A 17015-nucleotide genomic window follows, 5' to 3' on the forward strand; every position below is an offset into this window, starting at 1 on the left:
GGGAGGTAAACTGTTTGCCCATATCGAATAATAAGGTTTTTCTTTTCTTTTTATAGCTCTCTTGAGACTTTTGTTTGAAGATCGAATTATTTGTTGAGCTTTGGCAATTTCACTAGGAAGGTCTGGAAATCCCTTATTTCATTGAATGCCCATCTCCTTGTCTGAAATATTATGCTCAATTTTGCTCAGTAATTGATCCTTAGTCCCAGCTCCTTTGCCTTGCAGAATATCATATTCCAACCCCTCTGATATTTTAATGTAGAAGCTACAAAGTCCTGTGGATCCTTACTGTAGCTTCTTGATATTTGAATTGTTTCTTTCTGGCTGCCTGCAGTATTTTCTCCTTCACTTGATAGTTCTGGAATGTGGCAATGATATTCGTTGGTGTTTTCAGTTTGGAATTCCTTTCAGGAAGCAAACAGTGGATTCTCTCAATGACTATTTTGCCCTCTGGATCTAGGACCTCTGGGCAGTTTTCCTTGATGATTTATTGGAAAATATTGTCCAGGCTTTTCTTTTCATCATGGTTTTCTGGTAGACCAATAATTTTTAGATTTTCTCTCCTGGATCTATTTTTCAGGTCAGTTGTTTTTCCTATGACATATTTTACATTTTCTTCTATTTCTCCATTCTTTAAGTTCTGTTTGACTGATTCTTGATGTCTCATAGAGTCATTATCTTCTACTTGCCTAATACTAAGTTTTAATTGATTGTTTTCTTCAGTTAACTTTTGCATCTCCTTTTCCATTTGCCCAATTTTTCCCTTTAAGGAATTATTTCCTCCAGTCATGTTTTATACTTCCTTTTATATTTGCCCAGTTTTCCTGTTTAAGAAGCTGTTCTCTTCAGTGAATTCTTTTTTTCATATTTTTAAAATTATTGACCAGTTTTTCTTCTATTTTTCCAATTTGGTGTTTGAAGTCCTTCTTGAGCTCTTCCAAGAATGCTCTTTGGGCATGAGACCAGTTCACCTTCCCTTCTGAAGTTTCAGATGGGAGCATAGTCTCAGTGCTAACCCCCTTAGTATACTTTTTTTAAGCCTAGTCCCCATAGAAAGATTCTGTTGTCTCTTTTTTTCTGCTTTGCTTCTTGCTCATGATGATCATGCTTTTCTTGTCTTTTAAAGTAGATCTCTGCTTCTGGAGCACAGGTGGCTCTGTCCCACTGGTCTTGTGCTAACAACTTGAGGCTTTGTGTATTGTGGCCTCTGGTTCTTTCAGCTAGAAGCTAAAATGCTGCAATTTACCTGGTGCTGAGCTGGCTGGTATGCTAAAGCAAAGACCAGGTGAAATCTTTCTGGGTTTTCCAGGAGTTACCCTGAAGCTAGCTGCATTAAGTGTGGAGAGGAGGTGATCTGACCAAAGGAGTCTCCCCTGCTGAGCTTGAGCATAGGAAAGCTCAGTGGTTGGTGAACATCATCTGTGCTAGTACCTTCCTGATTCCCCTGGGGTGCTGACGCACACCTGGCTTCCCGGTGTTGGCAATTGCAAGCTTCACCCCCCTGGGGCTCAGGATTTCCTCCTAGTTTCCTGAGGTGGGACTTTCTGGGACAGCTTCAGTCTTGCACTGGTCCCCTTCAGCCACAGCAGAAGGGATCCCCCTTTGTGATTTTCCTAACTTCATGAGCTAAGAGACTGTTTACCCCTTCGACTGATTCCACCATTCCAGGATTTTTCTTGGAGAAATATCGTCTGGGTTTTTCAAGGTCAACAAGGGGAGGGGGCATAACATTTGCTGTTTACTTTGCCATCTTGGCTCTCAGAAGTTCAAGTAGGTGACTTATAGACATTTAGTTGATGGGCTAATAGTTTCAGGAGCAGCTGCTGCAGTTACATGTGGTTCTCTCTTGCTCACATCCAATGGACAGCTGTCCTGAGCTGATGTTTGAGAATCTGCAGTGCTGTAGGTTTGGACCTCCCAGGACTTCCTGATCAGCTTTTCTATGGTGGGGCCTGTGCTGGTACAGCCTGTGGGCTGTGAGCTCCTCCAGACCCATATAACAGATCCTTCCTGTCGACCTTCCAGTCTGTCCTGGGTTGGAATCTGCCACACTCTGTCTCCTAATATATTCTGCCATCCTAAAAGCTTTTACCGTTACTATTGATAACTGTATTTCCCTTCATCTCATTTCCCCAATTTATTCTATTCTCCATCCCCTTTCACCCTATTCCTCCTCAAAAATGTTTTGCTTCTCACTACACCCTCCCAAGTATGGCCACCCTTCTCTCACTTCTCTTATTTATTCTCTTCTCCTGTAGGGTAAGGTAGATTTCTATACTCAATTGAATGTGTATGTTTTTCCCTCTTTAAGTTAATTCTGATGAGAGTAATTCCCCTTCATTCCCTCTCATTCCCCCTCAACTCCTCTCTCTTCCTCTTCAGTACACAAGCTTTTCCTTATGTCATTTATGTGAGATAATTCGTACCTCTCTCTTTCCCTTTCTCTCATGAGATAATTTGTACCTCTCTCTTTCCCTTTCTCTCAGTACATTCCTTCTTTACTCCTTAATTTTATTTTTTACATATCATCACTTCATATTCCATTCACACCTGTGCTGTGTGTGTATACATGTATATATATGTGTGTGTATATACATATATAAATACTCCTAACTTCCCTAGAAATGATAAAGGTCTCATGAGTTACAAGTGTCCTCTTCCCATGTAGGAATATAAACAGTTTGACCTTATCAAGTCCCTTATGATTTCTATTTCCTGTTTATCTTTTCATGTTTTTCTTGAGCCTTTTATTTGAATTTTCTGTTCAGCTCTGGTCTTTTCATCAAGAACACTTGAAAGTACTCGCTCTCATTGAATGTCAATTTCTCTCCAGAAGAATTTTACTCAGTTTTGCTAGTTATCTGACACTTGGTTGTAATCCTAGATCCTCTGCCCTCCAGAATGTCATATACCAAGTCTTCCCCTACTGTAATGTACAAACTGTTAAACCTTGTGTTGTCCTGACCGTGTATTCATGATACTTGAATTGCTTTTCTGGCTGCTTGCAGTATTTCTCCTTGTACTGGGAACTCTGGAATTTAGCTATAATATTCTTTGGAATTTCATATCGAAATCTCTTTCAGGAGGTGATCAGTGGATTCTTTCAATTTCCATTTTCCCTCTCTGGTTTTAGATGTCAGTTTTCCTAAATAACTTCTTAAAATATGATGTCTAGACTCTTTTTTGATCATCACTTTCAGGTAGTCGAATAATTTTAAAATTATCTCTCCTGGATCAATTTTCCATGTGAAGTTGTTTTTCCAATGAGATATTTCACATTATCTTCCATTTTTTTCACTCTTTTTTTTTTCAAGGAGGGAGACAGTTTTGATTTATTGATGTTGCTTTGTGAGAACAGATTTATAATGCAGGGAAACAGCTTTTGAGGGGAATATCAAATAGTTAAAAGGTTACAGACTAGCTTTGATGTCAGAAGGCAGCAAGAATGTAGGGAGAAGGAGAGCAACAGGCTCTGTTTGTGTATAAACTGAAAATTGGGTAGTTGTCCCAGAGCTCAGGGCTCCATGGTCGGCTTGGGAATGTCCTCTTGGTACGATAATTGGGGTGATTCTTCTGAGGACAAAGGCTGGGGGCACAGGTGATAGGGCAGGAATTTGGTGACTCCTCAACCCCATGTACATACAGACTTTGTTTTCCAGGGTTCTAAGAATGGATGGCAGCCCAGCACCTTGATCTTTAACTGAGTAACCCCTGGACCAGGAAATCCAAGTGAACTGGAACTAGAGCACCTCACTTTGCTTCAGCATGATTTGGCTTGCCCCTCTCAGTTCTTACCTTGGTCCCAGTGCCTCATTCACTATCCCTTTCCTCCTCCTTCACCTTCCATCTTGAACTATTTCCAAGAAGACACCACACAGGCTTCCTTATACTCTAACCCAGGCTGAGGGGAAAGAAAGGGACCCTCATCTTTATGTTAAATGTATGTGGTAGAAATTCTCAGGCAGATAGCAGCTGCAGACCTTCTGTTTGGTTTGTTTCAGTCATGTCAGGAAGTAAACATAATCTGGGCCCTTAGGCCTTCTTAGCAAAATAAGACACCACCCAAAATGTTGATATGAGGTAGATTTCCTGTCTTAGAACAGTCAGAGGTAGGTAGATGACTCAAAAAGATTCAGGTAGCTCAGCTTCATGTAACAACTATCGCCACTGCTTCAAAAAAAAAATGAAGTAGCTGGAGTAACACCTTCTTGAACTGCTGAATGTCAGCTTTATCCTGGTCTTCATCCTGGGCCTGTCTTATCAGTCTAGCTACAGCTTCTCAGACAAAGATCTTCAGCATCTCCACCATGCACTGCAGAGCATCTCCACTACTTAGCATCTCTCATCCTTAAAGTTTAGGGGCAGCAACTTGTTTACCAGCTCCTTCCTAAAGCTGGGACCATCTTCCTCCATCTCAGCCACAGAGGCCCAAGAAGAACTCAGGTACCCCTCCCTGGAGGTCTTGTACCAGTCAATGAGAAATGACCACAGGAAGAAACAGTTGTGCTGTTGCCCCAACAGTTAAGGACCTATATTTTTTTCATTTTTTTGGATTTGTTTTATTGTTTTCTTGATTTCTCATACATAGTTTGCATTTGCTCCATCCTGATATATATATATGTATATATATATGTATAAATTTTGTATTTTTTAAATTTGTTTCTAGTTTTAAGCATTAACTTCTTTAAGATTTTGAGTTCTAAATTTTCTCCCTGCCCCTTTGTTCCCTCCTCCTTAAGATGGCATGCAGCCTGATATAGGCTATATATCATATAGGTTATACATGCACAATAATATTAAACATTTTTTCACATTTTACTCATGTTGTAAAGAAAAAGCAGGAGCAAAGGGAAAAAGTCAAGAAAGAACCAAAATAATAAAAACAGCAAATAATATTCTTCAATCTGCAACAGATATATAGTTCTTTCTCAGGATGTCATGAGTCTTTTGGAATTGTCTAAGATCCTTCTATTACTGAAAAGAGTTAAGTCTATCAAAAGTGATACCATACAATGTTGCTCTTACTGTGTACTATATTCTCTTGGTTCTGCTAACTTTGCTCAGCATCAGTTCATTTAAGAATTTTTGAAATCTGCCTGTTCATTATTTCTTTTAGCGCGAGTCTTACATTATGTTCATATACCATAATTTGTTCACTCATTCTCCAATTGATGGGCATCCCCTCAATTTCCAATTTTTTGTCACCACAAAAAGAGCTGCTATAAAATTTTTGCCATTGTGGATCCTTTCACCACGTTTATGATCTCTTTGGAATATAAGGCATGCAGTAATATTGCTGCATCAAAAGGTATGCACAATTTTTTACTCCTTTGGGCATAGTTCCAAATTACTTTCCAGAATGGTTGTATTCGTTCACAACTTCAACAATGCGTTAATATTCCAATTTCCCACATCTTCTCCAACTTTGATTATTTGCCTGTTTTTTCATGTTAGCCTGTCTGATAGATGTGATGTGGTACCTAAGAGTTGTTTTGATTTGCATTTCTCTAATCAATAGTGATGTAGAGCATTTTTTCATATGATTATATATAGCTTCAATTTCTTCATCTGAAAACTACATGTTCATATCCTTTGTCCATTTATCATTTAGGAAATGACTTGTATTCTTATAAATTTGACTCAGTTTTCTATATATTTTAGAAATGAGGACTTTATCAGAGACACTGACTACAAATTGTCTCCCAGTTTTCTGCTTCCCTTTTAATATTGATTACACTGGTTTTGTTTGTGTAAAACTTTTTAATTCAATTTCATGAAAATCATCCATTTTGTATTTTGTAATGTTCTCTGTCTCTTGTTTTATCAAAAATTCTTCAGTTCTCCATAGATATGACAGCTCTCCTAATTTGCTTATAGCATCACCATTTATATCTAAATTGTGAACCCATTTTGACTTTTTCTTGGTATGCAGTGTAAGATCTTGTTCTTTGTCCAGTTTCTGCCATACTATTTTCCAGTTTTTCCAGAAATTTTTGTTAAATAGTGTGTTCTTCTTCCAGAAACTGCTGTCTTTGACTTTATCAAACTAAAATCTTTGACTACTGTATGTTGTGTACCTAACCTATTACACTGATCCACCACCCTATTTCTTAGCCAGTATCAAATGATTTTTATGATTGCTGCTTTATAATACAATTTAAGATCTGATATTGCTAGGTCACCTTTCCTTGCATTTCTTTTCATTAATTCTTTTGATATTCTGGACCTTTTGCTCTTTCAGATGAATTTCTTTATTACTTTTGAGCTCTATAAAATAATTTTGGTAGTTTGATTGGTATGGTACTGAATAAATAAATTGGTATGGTACTGAATAAGTAAATTAATTTAGGTAGAACTGCAATGTTAGATAGAATTGTAATGTTTCTTTTATATGAGGTTGGCTTAGTCACAAACAAGTAATATTTTTCAGTTATTTAGTTCTGACCTTATTTGTGTGAAAAATGTTTTGTAATTGTTTTCATATATTTCCTAGGTTTGTGTTGGCAGATTGACTCCCAAATATTTTATAATGTCTACAGAAGTTTTAAATGAGAATTCTCTTTCTATCTCATGCTGTTGGGTTTTGTTAGTAATACATAGAAATGTCAATTATTTATGTGGGTTTATTACTTCAAGCAGTTTTTTTTTATTTCATTCTCTAGGATCCTCTAAGTACGCCATCATATCATCTGCAAAGAATGATAGCTTTGTCCCTTCTTTACCTATTCTAATTCCTTTAATTTCTTTGTCTTCTCTTAAAGCTAAATCTATCATTTCTGGTGGAATATGGAATAAGAGTGTTGAAAATGGACTTCTTTGTTGCACCCACAATCTTATTGGAATTACTTAACCCCTTTACAATTTTATGTAGATGCTACATATAATTTTAAGGATGACTCCATTTATTCCTGTGTTGTTTTATGTTTTTAATAGGAATGGCTGTTGTATTTTATTAAAAAGCTTTTTGTACGTCTATTGAGATAATCATATTATTTCTATTAGCTTTATTGTTGGTATGATCAATTATACTGATAGTTTTCCTAATATTATATATTATAGACAAAATCCAGAGTTGACCAGTCAAGGAGAAAACATTACAAGCAGCCAGAAAAAAATCAAGTACTGTGGAAACACAGTTGGTATAACACAGGAATTAGTAGCTTCTATACTAAGTGATCTAAAGGCTTTGAATATGATATTCCAGAGGTCAAAGGAGGTAAGATTATAACCAAAAATCACCTGCCCAGCAAAATTGAGTATAGTCCTTCAGGGAAAAAAGTGTGAAAATATATATATATATATATATATATATATATATATATGCAGTTACATGCACATACATATACACATACATATGTGTGTGTGTGTGTGTGTGTGTGTGTGTGTGTGTGTGTGTGTGTAGACAGAAGGCACGGGGTAAGATGAATATGTAGGGAAAATACCTAAAAATAAAATTTACTGTTGGGTGGAATGTACTTGGAGTAAGAGGAAGAGAGAGGTAGAATGTAGCAAATCATCTCACATAAAAAGTCAAGAAAGAACTCTTACAGTGGAGGGGCAGAAGGGGGAGGTGAAAGCAAATAAGTGAGCCTTACTCTCATGGGATTTTGTTTAAGGAGGAAGGGAATAACATACACTCAAATGGATATGGAAATCTATTTTACCCTGCAGAAAGACAGGGAGCAAGGGGATAGGAGAGGGAAGATAATAGAAAGGAAGGGAAATTGGGCAAAGGGATAATCAGAAGCAAATACTTGTGGGAGGACAGGTCAAGGAGAGAATGAAATAAATGGATGGCAGCATAGGACAGAGAGAAATTTGGTTAATCTTTCATAATGTAACTATTATGGAAGTGTTTTGCATGGCTACACATGTGTGATCTATATTGAATTGCTTTCTTTCACAATGAGGGTGGGTGGGGAGGGAGGGAGAGAATGTGGAATTCAAAGCTTTAATAATGACTATTCATTTTAGTCTGTTTTATTGTTTCTTGATGTCTCATGAATTCATTCGAAAATTATTTTTTTGTTGAGCTTTTGTACCTCTTTTTCTATTTGCATTACTCTGCTTTTTAAGAAGTCATTTTCATCAATTAAGTTTTATGCTTCTTTTACCATTTAGTCAATTGTGCTTTTTAGGTTTATATATTCTACAATGTTTGTATGTTTCTTTTACCATGCTTTCAATCGTCTTTTCATAATTTTCTTGCATGTCTATGACTATTTCCCTAATTTTTCCCCTTCCATTTTAATTGATTTTTAAAATCAGTTTTTTAGCTTTTTCAGGAGTTCTTGTTGGGCTTTGTATTAGTAAGCACCCCAACATATGAGTAGGGCTGCTATCACAAGTTATCTGCATCTATTAAAAGGAAAGGGAACTTTTGAGGGATTAACAATTTCCTTTAAACAAGCACATGTATCGTTCAGTTAGTTCAGGGGGAAAAGTCAGCACCCTGAACTTCAGAGAAAATACAGAGAAATCTAATTCAACAGACAATACTTCCAAACTGTTGGACCTACGTCACAAATCGACTGATAACTGTCTGACCATACATACATACATACATAGTTACCAGAGAGGGAAGCTCCAACATCTCGGTTTGTAAATCTGGGGGGCTGCTTAGTAGCTTCTCAGAGTCTCATCTGACACACAAACCTTTTTCTGAAAACTAAGCCCCAAAGTTAAACTGCACCTCAAGAGTCTTTATAAACTTTTTGGAGTCAGAGGACATCACAACCCTTGAGGACCAATGCTTCATTAGAAAATTAACAAACATTTTGGGTGAATGATATATGTGCTTGATTAAAGGAATGATATATGTGATTCATTAAATTGCTACCCCTCAAAAGTTGCCCTTCCTTTGATAAAAGCATATGAAAGAACCTCTGATAGCAGGACCCCCTGTGTATGTTGAGGTACTTACTGATTCAGTTGGAAGGGGCTTCTCATGCCAGGGACTTTAGACCATGACAATTTGCCTTTGCTGCGAGGCCCACAGAGCACCATCTTGTCTGGTACTGAACTGAGGCAGTGTGATGAGGGTGTGACTGGTACTTCTGGAGATCTCAGGTGTCTGACAGCTTACTTGGGGCTAAACTATAATCTTATTGGTGGGGTCTGGCATGTGTTGAAGAAGGTGAAGTATTTCTGCATTTGTCCAGGGATACACTGAAGCACATAGTGGTCTCACAACTGGAGGTAGTCTTTTTGCCCAGAGCTTTATTGAAGCATATGGTAGTTCTATGAACTGAAGTCTGCCCATTCCATTGGCTATGCTAAGGCATATGTGGGGTCCTGGTGGTTTGGTTTTCCTTCTTCACCACACTGGAGCTCTGGATCCCTTGCTGCTTTGCTTAGTCAGGGCTTGCTGCTGGCTTGCTTGGACATTTACTCTCCTGGGCTGTGGTCTCCTTTTACCTCAGTGAAACAGACATATGCTGCTGTTCTTCCAAGTTTCTTGAGTTTTTTGCTGGTTCTCCTGTCCCAGGGTTTGTTTGGGGGCACTACTATATGGTTGTTTGGAGGTGAATATGGGAGAATTATGGCACTTCACTGCTTACTCTGCAATGTTGGTTCTTGGACCTCACTCTTCTGTTGTGAATTTTAATTCCCTTGTTTGTAAAATTAGTGAAAGCCCTTTGAGACATTCTGTTGTTGTTTAGTCATTACCTATTTTGAGGTCTTCTTTGCAAATATACTGCAGTGATTTGCCATTTCTTTCTGCTCATTTTGTTGATGAGGAAACTGAAGCAAAGAAGGTTAAATAACTTTCCCAGGGTCACAAAGCTAATAAGTGTTTCAGTCCGGATTTGAACACAAGAAGATGTCTTCCTTTCTCCAGACTCAGCACTCTGTTCATTATTCTACCTAGTTGCCAATGTCCCTTATATCTTTGAGTCTGTGATATAACGTGACTTAAAGGTCAATATCACAATAGACCTTAAACTAAAAATTAATCTTCAGTATTTATTGCTTAAAGTAGGGGAAATGTTCTTGATGACTATGTATGAGTGATAGGTCAACAGAGAGACAAGGAGAATGATAGAGAATTGGAAACAGATATAAAGAGAGAGACAGAAATGTACAGAAACCAAAAGGAACATAGAAACAAACAAAGAATTAATGAAAGAATACAGGAATTAAAGTTGTGCTTGGATTTCTACTTGTTAATAAATAAACCATGTTCTTTGCTATTTACATTGAATTATTTGTTTAGAAACTATAGTAATGCATTATGTATGTATTTGCATATTCACATATATGTGTGTGTTTGTGTATCCATATATGCATATTTATGTATCTATGTATATATGTATGTGTGTGTGTCTATGTATATGTATGTATGTATATATGTACATGATAGAAGAAAAATTATGCTTATTTGATGATATGCTCATTCTAAGACAAATTTATTTCTGAAGTCTTACATTTCTTTCTTGAGAGAGAGAGACAGTCAGAGAGAGAGACAGAGAGAGAACTTCATCCTGCCTTTGGAAATATCTATATTCAAGACATTTTCATTGTTATATAATTTATAGGGTTCAAGAACAAAAACAAAATTTCATAATCAAAGTTAAACAGGGAAAAAATGTCCAGGTTCATTTATCATTTAGCTAACCTGGAGAATCACTTTCGTAAAATCCCTCAGTCCCTCTTTAACCACTCCCTACAAGGAAGCCACTTATTTCCAAGTAAATTCAAGTATGGCTTTTCGTGTTTTTATTAGGCAGTCTTCTTTCTCCTCTGAATGTGTTCATTACCCTAATCACTTTAGCAAACAGTCCTTCCTTTGTTGAGATCTCTCCTTTTAAAAATTGATTTGGTCCTTCCCTTCCCTTCCCTTCCCTTCCCTTCCCTTCCCTTCCCTTCCCTTCCCTTCCCTTCCCTTCCCTTCCCTTCTCTTTCTTTTCTTTCCTTTCCTTCTCCTTGTCCTGTCCTTTCCCAAAACCATAAGCCTACCGCACTCTGAAGCTGGGACACCAACGGACCCCTGCCTAAGGGCTGTTCTGGACCCTCCTATCTTTAGAGTGATTATCAATAGTAACACTGTTTCCTTTCCACCCTGACATTTTTCTTTTTCTGGTTCTCATTAAAAGGGCCATGCCCTAGCCACTTCTTAAACAGAACTATTCAATGAATGAGAGTTGCCTCACCCTAAGTGAGCACCTGCAAAGACCTTGGCCTAGATGGCCAAGTTATGACAAAGATTTCTAGTTCCAATTAGACTTAAAACTTTAGACTACACTATTTTCCCATTTTTTTTGGTAATATGTAACCTAAATAGGGAAGGGTGGTATCTCAATATATTTATGACTCCTGCACACTTATGTGTGCATGTATATGTATATTATGTGTATACATGTATATGTATATTACATCTACACATATATAACATGTATACCATATGAAGTAAATTGTTTACTGTGAATAAATGAATCTTAATAAAGTGGCATATTTCTCAAATAATTTTAACCAATTCAATCAGATGATACAACAATGAAGCAAAAGGATTATGCAAACACAAAGATTATCAGTAAGTCATTAGCTTATTACCAACTTATGTGCCTACTCTCTTTTATCTGTAAAATATTTATGCAAAAGATTATGTATATAAAGAGTGAATTTTCTGTAAAAATATAAGAAAGGAACATCCCTTCAAAAGAAAATTTGGGAGATGGAGCTAAGACTGTAGAGGAGAGACAGGAACCCAGCTGAAATTTCCAAACCTTCAACTTTAAAATAACATCTCAAATCAAATTTTGGACTGGCAGAGCCAACAATAGGTCAGGTTGAGACATTTCTGCAGCTCAGGACAACTTAGAAGACAGACAATAGTACTGTATGAAACCATGGTGCAGGCTGGCCTGGACTACACACAGCTGCAACAACAGCAGTAAGCCTTGAAAACAGCTGTGACAATGGCAAAAGTAGCAGTAGATTTGGGAGCTCTCATCCCTGAGAGATTAAGGAGGTCAGATAACTAATCAAAAAGTGATGAGATGGGACCTTTTCTTGGCCCTGGGTACACATAGTGATAATTGACAATTCTATTGCCCATATGCTGTTCTGGATCATACTTCCAGGGCAGAGAGGGATGCTTGTGTTCAATCACAAGAGAGCTGAGGCCCTGGTCCCAATTCCAGGGCAGAGAGTATTACTAACACCGGAGGTCAACAGAAATTAAAATTTCAACCTAGGTCCTTCTGATACCAAGCCCTGAACTCTTTTTATTGTTATCACCTAATTGCCTCAATAGTGTGAGGAAAAAAAAGTAATGTAAAACAAAATATAGTATGAGTTCAAGAAAAAAGTTAAGGATGAGAAGTGGAGATCAGGGAGCAGTGGCTCCCTAGCTGAATTTTGAATTATTGGGGAATGTATTCCAGATGTAGGGAAAGATCACAGAGGCAGGAAAATTGGGTACATATTCATGGAGTGGGAACTGAGGTAATATGTTCTTTAAAAGGTAATATTTTGACAAGACTAAAAAAGTGGGTTGGAAACAGATTGTGAATGATGAGATTTTGTAGAAAGAGCACCTGGCTTGCAGTTGGCATACCTGAATTTGAATCCATGTAACTATGGGACTTATCTAAGCCTCACTTTCCTCATCTATAAAATGGAGTTAAGAGTACTCTATGGATTTCAGAAACCTGGTAGGGAAGTTCTTTGGAAACTTTATTAAATTAAAGTGTTATTCCATGACTCTTCCTCTCTGGTGAGAAAGAAACATGGCAAAACAGACATATGTTTGTACATGAAGAATTACCAGCTAAATTTTAGTACTAAATTCTACAAATATTAGAATGAGCCGTTGAACCTTTTACTGTTTTTAAGTCTTTTTCCTGGATAGCTATATGACTAGGTTATATCCTCACATGCTCAAGATAAGTGCATAACTTTCTAGTGACAGAGATAAAATGAATAAACTTTCAAAAACATTTTAAGCAAATAATTCTGTGATAAATACATAAGACACTCTCACTGATGAGGGTTGGAAAGGATGATGGGATGGATGAAATTCTGAAATCCCCCAAAGTCTGGAATACCAGGGGCAGATCACCTGGAATGAATTCATGGACTCAAACATTCTTGAGATCAGGGTAAAAATTTATTATGATTTTCAGCAGGCAAGAATTCTTAGGGAACTGACGATTTGAATGGGGTACAGGTAAAGTTTATATAGTTTATTGTATAGTATAACATATGCCAAGCTTGATGACCAGGTGATTCAGGGTGGTGGTTAAGGCATAGTTAGTCCTTAAAGGAACATGCACTTTTAGTATCTATTGCTCATGTATTTTGCCCTGAGCTCATCAAGAAATAGCCCAAGGAGGGGGTACATGGAGATATGGTTTTAGGCCTGAACCATCAACTAACAGTCAGGGCTGACTGAGGAATACCAGGCTCCTCTCACCAACATCTTGTTAGACAAGATAAATGTAAGGGAGTATACGTATGTCTAAGTCTAGGATACATATGATTGGTCAATGAGTAGTAAATATTGTTATGATCCAGTACACAGCCAGCACATCCAGCGCACAACTGGTTCAAACTAATAAATTCTGGAGGTACAGCTGGCTACTGTATCAAGAGGAGAGGTAATGACTTGCTAGGGCATGCTGTTCTTGGGCTGGAGAGAGATTGCCTGGGATAGTGTTGTGAGGCTAGAGAGAAATGTGATTTTTAGAGAGGAATGTGATTTTAGAATTGAGGTCCAAGCACATGCACCCAAGCACCCTAGCATTCACCATGAGACTGGGGATATAAACACACAATTTCATGTGTGTTATCCTATAATCTTAGGTATTTGGGTTGTGATTTACTGTTAACTTTGAAAAAATGTGACCACAACATTTTAATGACATCATAATTTACCCCTTAGTACCGAAATTTAGAGGGTAATCACAAGACTGATGGTTTTTCAGCAGGATAGAAACAAAAGAGTATATAATTAATAGGAATAATTGGTCAAAATAAAATGCTACCAGACAATAAATTTGTTCTACACCCACCCTAAGGAGCTCTCCACAGCAAAGGCCTCATGATGTTCTGGACCCTGATTTTTCATCCTACCTAATTAAATTTGTCTTGAAAGTTTGATTTGAGGATGGTCTTCAGTGGGGCTGGGGAAATTTCCAGTTAGAACTCCATCTATATGTCATTATATACATATTCATAGATTCTTATCAATGAATTTGCACACATCATCAGTAAAGTGCAATTTAACAGTGGGAAGTTGTGAAGTATAGTGCCTATATATTACAGACTATGGGACACTTTGAAGGATTTAGAAAAAAAAAAAATATTTGCTTTGTTATGCATGGGCAGATTAAACTAAATGTTGCCTTAACTTTGATCCTTTATGCTATTTCTCAGTTGCTAATTATATTTGAAAGACTTAGAGGTATATCTAATAATATGCTTAATTTATATGCTGTAGTGCCATTTTCCCCTGAGGAACTCAAAGCACTTCCCATATTTGCCTCAATTTTCTGTTTCTATACTTGTACTTTTGGTTAATTCCTGTATTCTATTCTCTGACTTTCAGATGTTTATTGTTCTCTTCCCAACCAATTTCCTCATGAATCCTTTTGCCCTGCAAATTTTCAAGAGTACTTAACAGGAGTGCCATATTTAGCCCCTAAATGTGTCTAATTCTCCTAGACAAGACTGTTCTCTTTTCATTTGGCGTCAAGGGATTGACTCAAAATAACTATCCTTTTGTTATAAAGAAAGAGCAGCAGAACCAAAGAAATTCACTAAAATGGAGACTTTACAATCTGTTGAAAGAAAAGACATAAAATATCTGAATTTCAATAGCTTCTGTGGATGACAAGTTTAAGGCCCTCTTTTGGCTGTTTGGAAATCCCAATTCTGGAAGCTACTTGACTTTTTTCTTTCTCATTTTGTGAGAACAGAGGTCTTTAATGCTAGTCTTTAATTTTTGACTAAAGTGATATTTACTAGGTACATCATAGTCTGTTTTGAGTAGACAATATTATTGTATATCACTCAATAGCACACTAACTGCATACTGCCTTGTGTTATTCTGTATGTTTTATTTATGCAACTATACCATAAGTTCTTTGAAGGCAGAGCACATAGGAGTTATATAAGCTTTATAACATCTGAAATCTTGGTCATATTACCTTGTTTATGATAAAAATCAACTTGTGTTTCTTACATCAAGCAATCCATAGTATTCATTAAAGGACAGCTAGATGGTGCAGTGGATAGAGCACCAGTGCAGGAGTCAGGAGGACCTGAGTTCAAATCTCACCTCAGACACATGACACTCACTAGCTGTGTGACCTTGGGCAAGTCACCTAACCCCAATTGCCTCATCCTGGGTCATTTCCAGTCATCCTGATGAATATCTAATCACTAGATTCAGATGGCTCTGGGGAGGAGAAGTGAGACTGGTGACCTGCAGAGCCCTCCCTCCCTCAAAACAAAGTTAAGTGCAAGTCATGTCATCACTTCTCTGATGGCGTGGTCCTCTTTGGCAATGAAGGATGAACACACAGCTCAGTATTCATTAAATTGGTAAATACATCAAACAGGACTTAACATGAGAAGGAATCAGAAGGCATGTATTAATACTCCAGTGGATCCATATGCTCATTGCTGTAGGTGCTCCATTAGATAATGAAGATATCACTCACCCGTTACTTCATAACTCATGCAACTCTTGTACACTATGTCTTCCTTTAGGCACTTAGATACCAGAGATATCTAAATAAACTGGATATCTCCCACGAGATCTTTTAGTATTTCATGTGCAGAAGACTATAACTGACAATATGTTAGGAAACACTTCCTAGATATCTTTTTTTTTTTTTTTTACCAAGTCTTGAAACAAGTTAGAGTTGGGTAACATGCTGTAACAATTACATGTAACTCTTCATTGTCCTCTAGTATATCCATAATTTTGATTCTTAGGGATTATACTTTTCCATGATTCTCAACCTTATACCATAATCAGGAGAAAAGTGATATAAAAAATGGCTTTTTAAGTCAAAGAGAAGCTAATCATTAAAAGCACTGTAAACTCTCTCATCTGCTATTTACTTCTTCAATTCTGGACTGAAGTCACTGTTAGACTTTGTCTGCCTAATGTGTTCTGATTAACTAATTCAACAGGAAGATCAACCAGTTGTTTGTCATAGTTCAAACAAGAGATAAAGTGATTTTTCTCTCTGTTAGGTAGGAAGTTAGTGAGATAATTGATTTTTACAGCTTGCCAATTTTCTAACTTATACTTTCCTCAAATGTTAAATGAAAACTAAAATTAGATACAAAATTAAAAACAAATCAAAATAGCAATGCCTCCTATCAATTTGTTTGACCATAACTATTGGTTGAATATTATAAAACTATGACTTCTTGCCAATGTAATATAATATCTTCATGGTCATTTATTTATTTAGTTAGTTAGAAATAAATTCATTAGGGCAACCTCTTTTATGCAATCATGGATCTCATTGGAAGAAGTCCTGCAGTATTTTAGGTCTTCATTCAACCAAAAAATGTCATCTAAAACAGGAACATCAGGAGGAACTCAACATTTACAGAGCATTTGCACTCTGTAGTCCTTTCTCTGAGACTGATTGATTCTGTATCATTTTCTTACTGATCCTTTTTATGATTAATTGATTTTGTCCCATAACTGTTTTCGTTCTGTAACTACTTGAGTCATGGTCCTTTGTCACTGAACTTCATTCATGATTTAGCTGGTCTGCAATGGGTTCCTTTTAGAAATCCAACTTGCCTGCTAATCACTGATCTTTTCTTGCCTCAAGGAGTTTTGTTAACCTTGGGGAATGGGCCTGAAAGAAAGGCCTGATATCTTTACTCCACAAAGCTATCTATTCTTCAGGAATGTCTGGTTTGCCATCTAACAGTCTGGACTGCTATCTCAGACCAAGACTTAAACAATGAGTACTTCATTGTCTCGTGAGAGAAGGGGGATCATTACTAGCCCCCATTACCTAACTTCTAATCATGTTTTC

The 17015-nt window shown here is 37.0% G+C and overlaps 1 long non-coding RNA gene across 1 annotated transcript in view; it reads left to right on the plus strand.

The window, feature by feature from the left end:
- Positions 1-434: 434 nt before the first annotated feature.
- Positions 435-17015, plus strand: part of LOC140523663 (uncharacterized) — a 116861-nt gene continuing 100280 nt past the window's right edge. The window contains exons 1-2 of the long non-coding RNA XR_011973438.1: positions 435-580; positions 7060-7216. This is a non-coding gene — a long non-coding RNA (uncharacterized lncRNA). The remainder of the gene's footprint in view (positions 581-7059; positions 7217-17015) is intronic.

This window comes from Notamacropus eugenii, chromosome 1, assembly GCF_028372415.1.
Source record: "Notamacropus eugenii isolate mMacEug1 chromosome 1, mMacEug1.pri_v2, whole genome shotgun sequence".
NCBI lineage: Eukaryota > Metazoa > Chordata > Mammalia > Diprotodontia > Macropodidae > Notamacropus > Notamacropus eugenii.